Below are 10245 nucleotides of genomic sequence, written 5' to 3' on the forward strand. Positions count from 1 at the left end.
CCAGGACACCGGGGTTAACACCCCTACTCTTACGATAAGTGCCATGGGATCTTTAATGACCTCAGAGAGTCAGGACACCCGTTTAACGTCCCATCCGAAAGACAGCACCCTACACAGGGCAGTGTCCCCAATCACTGCCCTGGGGCATTGGGATATTATTATTTTTTTAGACCAGAGGAAAGAGTGCCTCCTACTGGCCCTCCAACACCACTTCCAGCAGCATCTGGTCTCCCATCCAGGGACTGACCAGGACCAAACCTGCTTAGCTTCAGAAGCAAGCCAGCAGTGGTATGCAGAAGGGGGGGGGGGGTGGTATGCTGCTGGCTATGACGGCCTACACCGGCCAAACTCGGACGATGCTGGGCCAATTGTGCCGCCCTATGGGACATCCAATCACGGCCTGGATTCGAACCAGGATGTCTGTAGTGACGCCTCAAGCACTGATATGCAGGGACTTAGTCCACTGCGCCACTCGGGACAGAGCAAAAAATAAGGTCAACCCCTCAATGTAGCTTAAGCCACATTGTACATAGCCACATTTCATTTCTGAACTAATTAAGGCTTGCCTAAACAAAGGTGGTAAATACTTATTCAAATCAAATTGTATTTGTCACATGTGCCGAATACAACAGGTTTAGAACTTTCAGTGAAAGGTTTACTTACAAGCCCTTAACCGACAGTGCAGTGAAGAAAATACCTCAAAAGTAAGAGATAAGAAAAACAAATAATTAAAAAGCAGTAGTAAATAACAATAGTGGGGCTATATACAGGGGGTACCTGTACAGAGTCAATGTGTCAATGTGTGGGGGCTCCGGTGTCGAGGTAATTGGTTATTAAAGTGGCTATGCATAGATAATAACAGAGAGTAGCAGCTGGGGGGGAGCCATTTGATTAGCTGTTCCGTCTTGTCTTGTGGCTTGTGGGTAGAAGTTGTTTAGAAGCCTCTTGGACCTAGACTTGGTGCTCCGTGCGGTAGCAGAGATAAGAGTCTATGACTAGGGTGGCTGGAGTCTGACATTTTTTAGGGCCTTAGGTCCTGGATGGCAGGAAGCTTGGCCCCGGTGATGTACTGAGCCATACACTGTAGTGCCTTGAGGTCGGAGACCGAGCAGTTGCCATACCAGGAAGTGATGCAACCAGTCAGGATCCTCTCGATGGTCCGGGTTAGAGTCCCGCTCCTTGAAAGCGGCAGCTCTACCCTTTAGCTCAGTGCGAATGTTGCCTGCAATCCATGGCTTCTGGTTGGGGTATGTACGTGCAGTCACTGTGGGGACGACGTGCTCGATTCACTTATTGATAAAGCCAGTGACTGAAGTGGTGTACTCCTCAATGCCACCGGAAGAATCCCGGAACATATTCCAGTCTGTGCTAGCAAAACAGTCCTGCAGTTTAGCATCCGCTTCATCTGACCACTTTTTTTAATAGACCAAGTCACTTGTGCTTCCTGCTTTAATTTTTGCTTGTAAGCAGGGATCAGGAGGATAGAGTTATGGTCAGATTTGCCAAATGGTGGGCGAGGGAGAGCTTTGTACACTTCTATGTGTGTGGAGTAAAGGGGGTCTAGAATTTTTTTCCCTCTGCTTCCACATTTAACATGCTAATAGAAATTTGGTAAAACTCATTGAAGTTTCCCTGCATTAAAGTCACCGGCTCTGGAAAGGTGCCACCTCTGGATGAGCGTTTTCCTGTTTGTTTATGGCGGAATACATCTCCTTTAGTGCGGTTTTAGTGCCAACCTTGCTCTGTGGTGGTATGTAGACAGCAACGAAAAATACAGATGAAAACTCTCTAGGTAGATAGTGTGGTCTACAGATTATCATGAGATACTCTACCTCATGTGAGCAAAACTTTGAGACTTCCTTAGATATCAAGCACCAGCTGTTGTTTACATAAATGCATAGGCTCCCGCCCCGTGTCTTACCAGAGGCTGCTGTTATGTCCTGCCGATATTGTCTGACCCGCTAGCTGTATGTTCTTGATGTCGTCGTTCAGCCACGACTCGGTGAAACATAAGGTATTACAGTTTTCCATGTCCCATTGGTAGGATATAAGTGCTTTCAGTTCGTCCCATTTATTTTCCAGCGAATGTACGTTAGCTAGCAGAACGGAGGGCAAAGGCAGATTACCCACTCGTCGCCTGATCCTTGCAAGGCAGCCTGATCTTTTGCCTAAATCTCCTTCTCCAGCGAATCACGGGGATCGGGGCCTGGTCGGGTGTCTGCAGTATATCCCCTGCGTCCAACTCATTGAAGAACTCCTCGTCCAATTTGAGGTGAATAATCCCAGTTCTGATGTCCAGAAGCTCTTTTCGGTCATAAGAGACGGTATCAGCAACATTATGTATAAAACAAGTTACGACCAACGGGAAAAAACAAACAAAATAGCATGATAGGTTGAGAGCCAATAAAACGGCGCCATCACTGATGCAATAACTATATTTGAGTTAATATTGTTTTCATTTGTAAAAATGTGTAGAATTGTCTTGTAACTTTGACATGAACTATTGTGTAGATCAATCACAACAAAATCACTTTCTAAATCCATTTCAATCCCACTTTGTAACGCAACAAAATGTGACAAAATCTAAAAATGGGGTGAATACTTCTGATATCAACTGTACATGGGAGATGATATTATGCAGTGTGCTTAACTCTATCTGCCTATAGCTTCCCAGTAGCAGGGCAATAATATGCTGCAATTTCATGGAGTTTTCCTCTAAGGCCAACAAACCGTCTTACATAAAGCATTCAGCTGGGAGGCAGAGCGGCGTGTGTCTGTGAGAGAGAGAGAGAGAGCTGTGTGTGTATGCAAGCAAGAGAACAGTGTTTATGTGTGTGAGATAAGTGTCTGTGTCTATGTGGGCGGGAGAGAGGGACACGAGGTGACGTAGGGCCAGTCGTCAGCAGCTCTCTCTCTCTACCATGTCCTGTCTGTTCCTGTGGTTGATACTCGGAACGAAATGAGAGAAAGGAACGGAATGAGAGAGAGAGATATGGTGAGTAAGTGAGAGGGGGAGAGAGAGAGAGAGAGTGAGTGAGCACACATCCCCGGGCATCGGCTTTCACTATGAGCTTGTCTTACAGGGAAGGCGAGAGAGGGAAGGAGACAGAGAGGAGTGGGCATAGTGCTAAAACCACAAGGCAGCCAGGGATCACCGGCACATGGCAGAGCACCATCTAGGACGAGGAGGAGAAAAAAGAAGGGAAGGAGGAAGGGGAATAGGAGGAGGAGAGGAAGTGAAATGTCCTGCTTTTTCATACTAGACAGCACTCTTACCGCAGCAAAACCACAAAACGATCAAGTTGTTCTCCCATGATGAAGCAAGTGTATTTTGATGGGGGGACGGTGTGTGGTTTATTTACACTGACTCTTCTGGTTTCATACAATAAAGCGTCCTCTGCATCATACGACCATGGAAATGCATCTCTGGGCAGTGTGTGTGTGGGCAGAGTGTGTGTGTACAGCATGTGTGTCTATCCAGAGGAAAACCCATTGCTCCAGATGTGAGCCGGGAGAGACATACGACAGATTGGGGCCATGCGTCAGACATGGATCGAGCCCATTCTGGGTAACATGCACATGCACCACACACACACCTAAAGGCCAATGATATGATGTAACTGATGGTTAGGGGCTTAGATGTACACTATAATTTGAGGAAATGGTGGTTAATGTAGAGTTAAGTGGGCCTCTCTCTCTCCTAGAAGTCCATTGACCTTGTCGTTCCACTGCATACAGTGCTTTCAGAAAGAATTCACATCCATGGACTTTCTACACATGTTGTTCCGTTACAGCCTGAATTTAACATGGATTACATTTAAATGGTGTGTTACTGGCCTACACACAATACCCCATAATGTGAACGTGGAATTATATTTTTAGATTATTATTTTACTTTGTTAAAAGCTTAAAATGTCTTGAGTCAGTATTTAACCATTTTGTTATGGTAAGCCTAAAAAAGTTCAGGAGTAAAAATGTGCTTAACAAGTCACATAAGTTGCATGGACTCACTGTGTGCAATAATAGTGTTTAACATGATCTTTGAATTACTACCCCATCTTTGTACACCACACATACAACTATCTGTAAGGTCCCTCAGTCGAACAGTGAATTTCAAACACAGATTCAACCACAAAGACCAGGGAGGTTTTTCAATGCCATGCAAAGTAGGGCACCTATTTGTAGATGGGGGGGGGGGGGGGAAGCAGACATTGAATATCCCTTTGAGCATGGTGAAATTATTAATTACACTTTGGATGGTGTATCAATACACCCAGTCACTACAAAGATACAGCCGTCCTTCCTAACTCAGTTGCCGGAGAGGAAGGAAACCGCACAAGATTTTAACATGAGGCCAATGGTTACTTTAAAACAGTTTGAGTTTAATGAATGTGACAGGAAAAACTGAGGATGGATCAACAACATTGTAGTTACTCCACAGTATAAACATAGCCTGTAGAGAATGCAAATATTCCAAAACATAGCAATAAAACACAAGGCCAAATATACACGAGACTTGCTTACCAAGACAACATTGAATGTTCCGAAGTGGCCTAGTTACAGTTTTGACATATATCAGCTTGAAAATCTATGGCAAGACTTGAAAATTGCTGTCTATCAATGATCAACAACAAACTTGACAGAGCTAGAATCATAAAAAATAAAAAGTACAAATATGTACAGTTGTGCAAAGCTCTTAGAGAGTCAGAAGAAGTCCGTTGTAATCGGTGCCGAAGGTGATTCTAGCATGTATTGACTCATGGGTGTGAATACTTACGTAAATGAGATATGACTATTTCATTTTCAATAAATGTGCAAATATTTCTAAAAACACATTTTCACTTTGTCATTATGGGGTATTGTGTGTAGATGGGTTAGAATTTAAAAAATATATTTTATCAATTTTGAATTCAGGCTGTAACAACAAAATGTGGATTAAGTCAAGGTGTGTGAATACTTTCTGAAGACACTGTAGCATAGAACCCATCCAGGTCTAGGTTCATGGAAAATAAATGGGTCTTAAAATGTAGGCCAATGCTAAGTTAGCTGACAAAGGAAAATGCAGAAACCCAACTGTAGGCTATACAAATTCAATTTGCCCATCTTTCAAATTTTGCTAAATATAACTGAGGGAAGGTTCACGAAAATTGCAAGCGATGCTTTCCAACATACTAACAGCATACTGTGGGCCAAACTGTGCTGATATGACTAGTATAGTTACTGTATCTGTCAGGCAATGGAGGATTACACACACACACACACACACACAGAGTAGCCCATCTACCGCCACACACAGTGTGTCCTCTCCTCTACACTCATCTTTCTGGATCTCTCCGTTCCCGACACAAGCCGGCCAGCCGTGCCCACTTTAATCCCTGTAAGCCCTGGTAAAAATGCTAACATATGAGAAGGGATTTGGAGAAAAGGAGGTTTGGGGCTAAATCTATGTGCATTAGACCTATCTGTGTGTGCGTCTCGCTCTCTCAAACCCAGTGAAACAGGCTGGAGGGACTCCCAAGGTCTCTGATCTCCAGGCCCTTTCCCATTCACACTTGTTGACTCTCTCTTTCCTCTTTATCTCTCCATTTCCCCCCTTGTTGCCAGGCAGTAGTACATCTCTGCCAGGCCATCCATCAACAGTCTCTTTCCTGTCTTCTTTTTCCTCAGCGCATGCTCCCTCCTTCGCTTTTTCACAACCGATTGTTGGAAGGAAGGAGTATTTTTAAGAACTCAATCAACGCCCATTTCTCCATCCCTGAGCTCTCAACACAGAGAGAGAGAGAGAGAGAGAGAGAGAGAGAGAGAGAGAGAGAGAGAGAGAGAGAGAGAGAGAGAGAGCGAGAGAGAGAGCGAGAGAGAGAGCGAGAGAGAGAGCGAGAGAGAGCGAGAGAGAGCGAGAGAGAGCGAGAGAGAGCGAGAGAGAGAGCGAGAGAGAGCGAGAGAGAGCGAGAGAGAGCGAGAGAGAGCGAGAGAGAGCGAGAGAGAGCGAGAGAGAGCGAGAGAGAGCGAGAGAGAGCGAGAGAGAGCGAGAGAGAGGGAGCGAGAGGGAGCGAGAGGGAGCGAGAGGGAGCGAGAGAGAGCGAGAGAGAGCGAGAGAGAGCGAGAGAGAGCGAGAGAGAGCGAGAGAGAGCGAGAGAGAGCGAGAGAGAGCGAGAGAGAGCGAGAGAGAGCGAGAGAGAGCGAGAGAGAGCGAGAGAGAGCGAGAGAGAGCGAGAGAGCGAGAGAGAGCGAGAGAGAGCGAGAGAGAGCGAGAGAGAGCGAGAGAGAGAGAGAGAGAGAGAGAGAGAGAGCGAGAGAGCGAGAGAGCGAGAGAGCGAGAGAGCGAGAGAGCGAGAGAGCGAGAGAGCGAGAGAGCGAGAGAGCGAGAGAGCGAGAGAGCGAGAGAGCGAGAGAGCGAGAGAGCGAGAGAGAGAGAGAGAGAGAGAGAGAGAGAGAGAGAGAGAGAGAGAGAGAGAGAGAGAGAGAGAGAGAGCGAGAGAGCGAGAGAGCGAGAGAGCGAGAGAGCGAGAGAGCGAGAGAGCGAGAGAGCGAGAGAGCGAGAGAGCGAGAGAGCGAGAGAGCGAGAGAGCGAGAGAGCGAGAGAGCGAGAGAGCGAGAGAGCGAGAGAGCGAGAGAGCGAGAGAGCGAGAGAGCGAGAGAGCGAGAGAGCGAGAGAGCGAGAGAGCGAGAGAGAGAGAGAGAGAGAGAGAGAGAGAGAGAGAGAGAGAGAGAGAGAGAGAGAGAGCGAGAGAGCGAGAGAGCGAGAGAGCGAGAGAGCGAGAGAGCGAGAGAGCGAGAGAGAGCGAGAGAGAGCGAGAGAGAGCGAGAGAGAGCGAGAGAGAGCGAGAGAGAGCGAGAGAGAGCGAGAGAGAGCGAGAGAGAGCGAGAGAGAGCGAGAGAGAGCGAGAGAGAGCGAGAGAGAGCGAGAGAGAGCGAGAGAGAGCGAGAGAGAGCGAGAGAGAGCGAGAGAGAGCGAGAGAGAGCGAGAGAGAGCGAGAGAGAGCGAGAGAGAGCGAGAGAGAGCGAGAGAGAGCGAGAGAGAGCGAGAGAGAGCGAGAGAGAGCGAGAGAGAGCGAGAGAGAGAGAGAGAGAGAGAGAGAGAGAGAGAGAGAGAGAGAGAGAGAGAGAGAGGCCCTGATAGAATGGCCCAATCTGTTATTGACTTCAACTCAGAAAGTGCTAGCCATGGCTTTTTTCCCTTCACTAGAGCTACTGAGCAGCCTGCCGGGCCGAGTCCAGTCAGTCCCACCTCTGGGGAAATCGCCAATTGCCTTGCTACAGAAAACACATTTAAGAAAGGTCACAGGTTTAAGGGGATTTATTCCTCTTTTCCGTCTTTCTCCCCCTCTCTTTTGGACGTCATATTCCACTCCTTCTCCCTGTCCATTGCTGTTTCTTTTATTCCTGGTGCTGCAAAGCTGCTTGTCTGGTTGAGTGTTCTGTGGAGGATTCTTAGAGTAACTAAATGTGGTGTGGTTAACATGTCTGTATGACAGGTGTACGCACCAGATTAGACCCACTTAGCTTGTTTGGACAAATCCTCAGGTTTTAAAAAAGGAGGAGAGGAATGGAGATGACATTTTAGAGAAACTGACTGCAGTAGGTTTGTACGAGGAGACTGTTTCAGATAGTCCGTGCAGGAGTGGGGGTGGGGAGTGTCACAATCATGAGATCAGCATTAGGAGAAAACCAATAAATACACACACACACACACACGACAACCACATACGTGCAAACGAGGAGCATAAAGTGCACACACTTATTAAAACTAAAATATTCACACCCACACACGCAGCACACACCTTTTTTCCCCTGAACATAAACTCCCAACAAATATAGACCCCCCCCAAAAAAACATAGAAGCAGGTGATTTCCCTCATCTCCTTTGCGAAGTACCAACTAACAGCGCGGGACTGTGCATGCTCACACCTCTCTGCATTAGCCTGCATTCCAGCATCCTATCACAGTGTTCCCCCGCAGCCCTTTTGACTCATCTCCAGCCTAGTAGCCTGGGAACACATTGTTCATTTGAATGGTAGCAGGGGCTTCAATCTGCTCAACGAGCTCCCAGTGTCTGAGTGCTGCACTGAGCAGGAATACATTAATGCGCCAAATGGCACCCTATTCCTTATATAGTACACTACTTTTGACCAAAGCCCCATGGTCCCTGGTCAAAAGTAGTGCACTATATAGGGAATAGGGTGCCATTTGGAGTGCAAACCAGGTTACTAAGAGGGAAAGTTTACCTGTAATGAAATCAAAATTGGGAATATTAGAGGATAAGTCACTGGGTTCTCCATCTAGACTAGCTACCATCCTCACTGGCTAAAACTCTTTCCAGAGGTAATATCTGTGAGACGTTCTAGATATTCCTGCGGAAGGGATTTGTGACAGACAGGAACACAGAAACACACACAGAGAGACAGGCTGTGGGCATTGAACTCAGTCTGACCATTGTTGATAGTCTGGCATATATCTGTGACGGATTTTAGGGATGAAAGCTGTTCCCTTCTGTCCCGATCTAACCTGCCTCCCCTCCCCTCCTAATCCTCCCACGGTTTCTGATGGAGTTTCCACACTTACCCTGCCGTTTCATGGAAGACTGTGGGAAACTGGAGGTTAGTAGAGATGCCATTTTGGAGACGGAACTAGCATCTCATGACAGTGAGGCAAAGTACAAAGGTGTTAACACAATGTCACAAATTGGGTGTGTGGCAAAACCATCCGCATTAAAATGTTGACATAGCATGTATTTCAGTGGTCACGATCAAAGAGTTCGCTAGGCAGAGACTGACCATAAAACATTTTAGACAGAATATTAGACTCTTAGAGGCTTTCTTTAGCACGGTTGTGCTGCATTTGGGAATGCGCTCAGCTAGCCAGCAAACTCAGAGATAGAGACAGACAGGCAAGTTTCATTTTCACCAGCCCCCGAAAAGGACGAGAGGGGAATGGGAGAAAAGGGAGATTGAGAGAGTAGGGCAGAGTACCCAGAGTAGCCCCCCACCACCCACACGTCCTCTGCTCCCAAGCAGCTAAAAGTCAGGGAGATTTAAGGCCTCTCATGGTTGGGCATCAACATGTCTTTACCCAGGGAGCTGAGAATGGAGCCCTCTCTATTTACAGCCCGCTAGCCCGTCAGGCGGTTGGCAAGGCGACACAGTGAGGGATAAAGCGCACGCCACGACGCTTCAGGAATCTTAATGGAGCCTCCTCGACCAATGACGTGGCCGGGAAAGACGGCGGGGGAATTTGCATATGGTAGAATGGGTGAGCAACAGGGGGTTGGCCCCACCCCCTTGGTACCGGATGCCAGGGAGAGCAGTGGTTGGATGCGTTCCTAAATGGGACAGTGTGTGTGTGTGTGTGCCCCAGAACATTAACACAAACACTTTGGCTAATTACACCTCTAAATATGTAAAAGGTCACACTAAAAGAAACACAAGAGGATTAAAGCCAAACATTGTTAGGCTACACTACACACAACTGACCTTCAAATCTCACCACCACAAATGCTATGCCTCAGATGTGCAATAAACCATATCAAAATAGATGAGATGATTCTCAAATACCAAAATTGAATTTGGGCGACTTCAATAGTCTTTTTATTAAATGTTCATCTGCTAGGCTATTATGAAGGCTTTTAACAGGCAATGATGATGAGGAGGATAATCACTGGGTTGGCTACTTTAAGCCTGCTTTCTTCCACATCCAGCTGACATGAGGCTAGCTAATCCACTAGCTCTGGCGGGGCTACAAACAGGCCCCAAACATAATGAAGGTCATTAGTCTATAAACAATGGCTATTATGAGAGCTGCTGTAGCACACTAGGGGGATGAAAGGAGAGAGAGGGGGATGAAAGGAGAGAGAGGGGGATGACAGGAGAGAGAGGGGGAGGGTAGATTGAGAGATAAAAATAGAGATGAGGAGGAAGGGGGGAATAAGAGGTAGAGATCAACACTGAGAAGGACAGAGATCAACAGGGTGAGAGAGGGATGGAGGGAGAGAGAGACAAAGAGAGGGATGGAGGGAGAGAGAGACAAAGAGAGGGATGGAGGGAGAGAGAGACAAAGAGAGGGATGGAGGGAGAGAGAGACAAAGAGAGGGATGGAGGGAGAGAGAGACAAAGAGAGAGATGGAGGGAGAGAGAGACAAAGAGAGAGAGAGACAAAGAGAGGGATGGAGGGAGAGAGAGACAAAGAGAGGGATGGAGGGAGAGAGAGACAAAGAGAGGGATGGAGGGAGAGAGAGACAAAGAGAGGGAT

The sequence above is a fragment of the Salvelinus fontinalis genome, chromosome 39 (genome assembly GCF_029448725.1).
Source record: "Salvelinus fontinalis isolate EN_2023a chromosome 39, ASM2944872v1, whole genome shotgun sequence".
Lineage (NCBI taxonomy): Eukaryota > Metazoa > Chordata > Actinopteri > Salmoniformes > Salmonidae > Salvelinus > Salvelinus fontinalis.